General features: G+C 37.2%; 1 non-coding gene across 1 annotated transcript; it reads right to left on the bottom strand.

The window, feature by feature from the left end:
• Positions 1 to 3,707: 3,707 nt before the first annotated feature.
• LOC112731474 (small nucleolar RNA R71) lies at positions 3,708 to 3,813 on the bottom strand. The gene has a single exon (XR_003167249.1). It is a non-coding gene; the product is annotated as a small nucleolar RNA R71 (small nucleolar RNA).
• Between the last annotated feature and the right edge of the window lie 3,102 nt (positions 3,814 to 6,915).

Here is a 6,915-nt window from a genome sequence, read left to right on the forward strand (position 1 = left end):
AAGCCTATATCTCCCAATCCTGACCATAATTTTGAGTGGGACCAAAAGGACATTGAGACTTGGGCTTTTTTCTTATTTGTGTCAAAATTTTAGACTATTATAAATTTTGTAGAAGGAGTTGTGCCCGTTTTAAAATTAGAGCTCTTAGCTATTTTGACAGCAAATCTAGTTTTTGAAAGTAAACTTGTAATCAGTATAACCCTCTCCAGAAAAATTATTTTTCTATGAGACTTTGACTGATTTAAAGCTCTATGAATTTAGTGTATTTTTGGAAAATTTCAGATACATCAAATGAAAATATGATTTTTGGTGGATTTTCTAAGAACATGGTAGCTTGCTGTCTGGGTGCAGAGATTTCAAACTTAAAATCAGTTTTTGCAAGAGAAATAGTTTTCCTTTTTATTTTATTCAACTAAACTATTTCAACTAGGTTCAAATCTATAGGATACTTCCATTTTGAGTCTAGAGATGGAGAATTAGGCTTGTAAACTTCTGTGACACCTATTTAAGATTTTTGGCTCGTTTTTGGATATCAAAACGTAGAGAAGGTCCTAGGTGATTTTAACTTGGTAATTTGATAAAAAGTTAGAAAAATAGAGGCTTAAGTTTCGGGTGTACTGAGAATGGGTATGGTGGAGTGATAAAGGAGGATGGTGCTGGATTTAAGGAACTGATGAACTATGACTCCGGAATGGAATTGCTTATGATGAACTTGAGAAATATGACTGTTTAAGGGTGTTGATGGAAAAGATGATGGTTATGATGAGTTGAGGAATCCTAAAATGAAATGATGATCTTGATGGATGTTGAGAGTGTGCCAGGAACTATATCCTTGGAATGTTGAGAGTTCATAATTGGAAGTGATTTGAGATGAGAAATGATGATAATTTGAGATTGATGGATTTGTGGATATGGATAGTGAGCCAGGCACTATATCCTTTGAATGATTTGTGATGAATTATATGTTGTTGTTGTTTTCCTTCTCTGCTGCAAGAGTGTGCTAGGCACTATATCCTCGGAACAAAAGCGTGCCAGGCGCTATATCTTCAGATGTGGCAGAAAAGGTTACATCCGAAAGGATGTGTCGGGTTGGCATACATAGACCGACAAGTGATATCACGAGCCAATAGGATAGGCATTCATCATATGCATTTCTTATGTGCTTGTTTGCTTTGATTACTTGAGTTTGCCGAATTGTATAACATGCCTACTTGCTTCTTGAATTAGTTGCTATATATGAAAACTATCTGTGTTTTACTTGCTTGTATTATCTTGTGTTTGTCTGGTGCTGAGGAGGTTAGGTAGGTGGTGGCGATGGGATCACACGGAGGTTAGGTTGGCGAAGGCTATGGGATACAGCGGTGTGACTAGTACTAGTTAGAAATCCTTTGAGTTTAGAAAACACTGTTTATTGTTTATGGTTTACGTTAATTATAATTGTTCTAAGCTTGACTATCGGTTTGGTGTGAAGTTCTAGAATTGCCTTCGGCATCCCAGAGCCTTACATCTTACATTATTGGGCACTGTTACCATACTGAGAACCTCTGGCTCTCATACTATATGTTGTTGTATTTTAGATCCAGGTTACAAATCCACCTCGGTGAGATTGCAGGTATGGTGACAGAGCGGTGTATGGCTCCTTATGCGTGAGCATCTTTCCTATCTTTTCCTAGTTAATTTGTATTTAATTTGTTGAGTTTAATCAAGAATTAATTATCTTTTAGCCACTATGGATGCTACTTTTAGTTGTGTGCAATTTTGTTTATTTTAGGTAGCATCTGGTTGGATTTAATGGAGCTTCCGCAGAAAAAGCGAAGAAGACCATCGACGCGTACGCGTGACTGATGCATACACGTGACGTGCGTGACGTGCAGAAAATGCTGATTCCTATTCATTCTGATTTAAACTTTAATTTTTAATAGGAAAAGATATTATTTTAATTTTAGAAAATAGATTTTAAATTAATTATGATTAGATATAAAAAAGAAAAGAAACTTCTTTTTTGGGGGATCCCAATTAGTTAACTTTTCATTCAAACCTCATTTCGTAATTTACAATTTTTTAGAATCCTAGTTTTCTCTCTGAACCATGAGCAACTAAACCTCCACTGTTAAGGTTAGGAGCTCTATCTATTGTATGGATTGATACTATTATTTTTCTATTTTAATTCATGTATTGATTTCTATTTCAAGAATTGTCTTTGTTCTTTATCTTATGAATTTGGGTGGAACGAAAGTATGACCCTTGTTCTAATTGAGTTCTTGTATAACTTGGAAAAGCTCTCTACTTGAACAACAGCTTGAAAACAATTTCTCCTAAACTTCTAATTATCTGGATTTAACGGAATACGTGACATATAAACTAGAATTGAACTTCATCCTCTAATTGGAATTAAGTGACCAAGGAATTGGCGGTTGATGAAAGTTAGAGTAGACTAAGAAGGTCTAAGGAATTAGGGCTTAGTCATATATAGTTTGTCATGAATTAAATCTTGCATGATTAAAATAGTTAGTAAGAAAAGTCAATTCGGAAAATAGATAACTCTAAAGCCTTAACTGTTTCTCCATACATATTTCACAACCTGTTTACTACTTGCTTTATTAAATTTCTGAATTATTGTTAAATGCTTTTGAATACCAAAACACTCTTTTCTGTTTGTCTAACTAAGTAAATTAATCAACCATTGTTGCTTAGTCCATCAATCCTTGTGGGATCGACCATCATTCACTTGAGGTACTACTTGGTACGACCCGGTGCACTTGCCGGTTAGTTTGTGGTTATAAATTATGCACCAAGTTTTTGGCGCCGTTGCCAGGGATTGATAGTGATTAAGAACTATCAGTTGTTTGATTGCTTAGACTAGGCATTTTAGTTTTAATTTCATTTAAATTTTTCTTAGTATTTTTGAAAAAAAATTTTAATAAATAAATAGCACTAATATTTTTCCTTAATTTCTGAAATTAAGTTTGGTGTCACCTAGTTAATTTCATTTTAGTTTTCTCGTTTATTTTCCCTGTTAATTTTCAAAAATTTTTTGTCTAATTTCAGTTATCATTTTCAAAATTTTTCTGTTTTATTTATTTAGTATTTCTATTTTATTATTTTACACAGGTTACCTCACTGGGAGGTCTCTGCACTCTGACATAGAGAATCTCATCTTTTCTTGTTTTCTGTCTGTTTATGCGCAGGAACAGAGACAAGGAACCTCTTTTAGACTTTGATCCTGAACCTGAAAAGACTTTCAGGCGGCGTTTGCAACAAGCAAGACTTTACAAGGCTGCAGAATCCACAATGGATCCTAATAATGCTGTTAATGTCAATGTGGCAAATCCGAATGGGGATGATCAACAAAGGAGAGTGCTTGGCTCTTACTCTGCTCCTACTGTAGATCTTTATGGTACCTCCTATAGCTGCGAACAACTTTGAGTTGAAGCCACAATTGGTCACTACAGTGCAACAAAACTACCAGTATCATGGTCTTCCTCACGAAGACCCAAATCAATTTATTTCTAACTTTCTACAGATTTGTGATACTGTGAAGACAAATGGAGTGAACCCAGAGGTGTACAAACTCATGATCTTCCTGTTTGCTCTGAAGGATGGAGCAAAGCTATGGCTAGATTCACAACCCAAGGAGAGCTTGGATACTTGGGACAAGGTTGTTACTGAGTTTTTTACTAAATTTTTCCCACCAAAGAAGCTGACTAAGCTTAGGGTAGAGGTTCAGATCTTCAGGCAGAAGGATGGTGAAACTCTTTATGAAGCTTGGGAGAGGTACAAGCTACTGACTAGGCAATGCCCTCCGGACATGTTCTCCAAATAGACCCAACTAGATATCTTTTATGAAGGCTTGGGTGAAATGTCCAAGATGTGCTTAGAAAATTCTGTAGGTGGTTCATTACACAAGAAGAAGACACCGGAGGAGACTATTGAGCTTATTGAAGTGGTTGCTAGCAACCAATATTTATACTCATCTAACAGGAATCCTGTGAACTCTGAGACTCCTCAGAAGAAGGGAAGGTGTTATGGAAGTAGAAGCTCTTAATACTCTTCTTGCTCAGAATAAGCTTATGTCTCAGCAAATAAGTCTACTTACTCAATAGATGGGTGGCATGCAAGTCTCAGCTATCAACACCCAAAACTCACCTCAAGAGGTCTCTTATGACATGACAGGTAATTTTGTGCAAAATGATAATTATGATTATGCCCAATCATCTTCTGAACAGGTCAATTACATGGGGAGTGGTCCTAGAAATCCCAATAATGACCCATATTCTAGGATATACAATCAAGGGTGGAGAAATCACCCAAATTTTGGGTGGAGGGACCAACCTCAGAGACCTCAAAATTTCAACAATAATTTTCAGGGCGGCTTCCAACAGAACAATTACAATAACCGCCAATTTCAGTCTCAGCAGCAACAACCACCTCAGCAGGCAAACTCTAAATCCCAAGAAGATTCTAATTGGGAGATGATGAGGAGTTTTATGCAGGAAACCAGAGCCTCCATTAGAAACTTAAAGGTGCAAATGGGCCAACTGAGCAAGCAAATACCTGAGAGGTCTGCAAGTACATTTCCAGGTGATACAGTGGTGAACCCAAGAGAAGATTGCAAGGTTATTCAATTGAGAAGTGGTAAAACAGCTGGCTCTGAGACAAGGGCCAATGAAGAGCTAGTTGAAAAGAAAGCTCCAGAGGAGAAGGAAGAAGTGGAGCACGCCCTCCAAAGCATGCAGACAACCCGTTCCCTGACTCTCTTAACACTTATCCTACATTGCCAAAGGCTACTGAATATAAGCCAAAAGTGCCATATCCTCAGAGGCTTCAGAAGGCTTCCAAGGAAAAGTAATTCTCTAAATTTTTAGATGTCTTCAAGAAGCTACAGATCAACATTCCTTTTGCAGAGGCTATTAACCAAATGCCACTCTATGCTAAATTTATGAAAGAGTTGTTGACCTACAAGAGGAATTGGAAGGAACAAGAAACAATGGTGTTAACCAAGGAATGTAGTGCAATTATTCAATACAACCTTTCTGAGAAGATGCCAGACCCAGGGAGCTTTGTCATTCCTTGCACCATTGGAGATGTCACCATTCAGAGAGCTTTATGTGATCTTGGAGCTAGCATCAATCTCATGCCACTTTTAGTGATAAAAAAGCTTCAAATTGAAGAGGTAAAACACACTCGTATTTCTCTTCAACTTGCTGATCTTTCTATTAAATTACTTGTGGGTGTTGTTGAGGATTTACTTGTTAAAGTAGGACCATTTATTTTTCCTATTGATTTTGTTATATTAGACATAGAAGAGGAGGTAAAATCCTCTATTATACTTGGTAGATCCTTTTTAGCTACAGGTAGAGCTCTGATTGATGTGCAAAAAGGTGAATTAATCCTGAGGGTCAATGAAGAACAGGTGGTCTTTAATGTTTTTGAAGCTCTTAAGCACCCTAATGATTCTGAAAGGTGTATGAAAATAGATGTTATTGAACCACTTGTTCAAGAGGCACTGGAAGCTGAGGTGCTTGACGACATTCTGGATCCCATTTCTGAGTATGAATTAGTTGAAGTTGATGATTCACCACCCCAGAAGGCTGTGGTTCACACGCCTAAAGCAGAGGAGGAAGCCCCCAAGCTTGAGCTCAAACCTTTACCTCTTTCTCTGAAATATGTGTTCTTGGGTGAAAATATCCAGTGATTATTAGCTCTTTCCTGAAGCCTGAAGAAGAAGAGGCACTTATTTCAGTGCTCAGGAGCCATAAAACAGCTCTTGGGTGGACCATTAGTGACTTGAAGGTGATTAGTCTAACCAAGTGTATGCACAAGATCCTCCTTGAAGATGATGCTAAACCAATTGTGTAACCACAAAGGAGACTCAACCCAACCATGAAAGAGGTGGTCCAAAAAGAGGTAATAAAATTATGGAAAGCATGTATTATTTACCCTATTTCTGACAGTTCTTGGATAAGTCCTGTGCAGGTAGTCCCCAAGAAAGGAGGGATGATAGTGATCAAGAATGAACAGAATGAGCTTATTCATACGAGAACAGTCACAGATTGGAGAATGTGTATAGACTACAGGAGGCTCAACACTGCTATAAGGAAGGATCACTTCCCCTTGCCTTTCATTGATCAGATGCTTAAGAGATTAGCTGGTCATGCTTTTTATTATTTTCTAGATGGATATTGTGGATATAATCAAATTGCAGTGGACCCTCAAGATCAAGAGAAGACAGCATTCACATGCCCCTTTGGAGTGTTTACCTACAGAAGAATGCCATTTGGACTTTGCAATGCTCCAGCAACTTTTCAGAGGTGTATACTTTCAATTTTTTCTGATATGGTTGAAAAGTTCATTGAGGTATTTATGGATGACTTTTCTGTTTTTGGTAATTCTTTTGAATCTTGCCTTAAGCATTTATCTCTTGTCTTGAAACGGTGCCAAGAATCAAACCTTGTTTTAAATTGGAAAAAATGTCATTTAATGGTTATAGAAGGTATTGTTCTTGGACACCAGATTTCAAGTAAGGGAATTGAGGTTGATAGAGCAAAGGTAATTGAATAACAGTATGTTAAGCATAGGTCATGCAAGATTTTATAGAAGATTTATAAAGGATTTTTTTAAAATTGCTAAACCATTAAGCAACATGTTGGTTGTTGATGTTCCTTTTGTCTTTGATTCTGATTGTCTGCATGCTTTTGAAACTCTGAAAGCAAACCTTACCTCTACTCCCATTATAGCTCCCCCTGACTGGGATTTACCATTTGAATTGATGTGTGATGCCAGTGACTTTGCTGTAGGAGCTGTTTTAGGACAGAGGCATGGTAAGCTTGTACATGTCATTCACTATGCCAGTCGTGTGTTAAATGATGCCCAAAAGAATTACACAACTACAGAAAAGAAATTATTAGCTGTTGT

Source organism: Arachis hypogaea, chromosome 12 (assembly GCF_003086295.3).
Source record: "Arachis hypogaea cultivar Tifrunner chromosome 12, arahy.Tifrunner.gnm2.J5K5, whole genome shotgun sequence".
Lineage (NCBI taxonomy): Eukaryota > Viridiplantae > Streptophyta > Magnoliopsida > Fabales > Fabaceae > Arachis > Arachis hypogaea.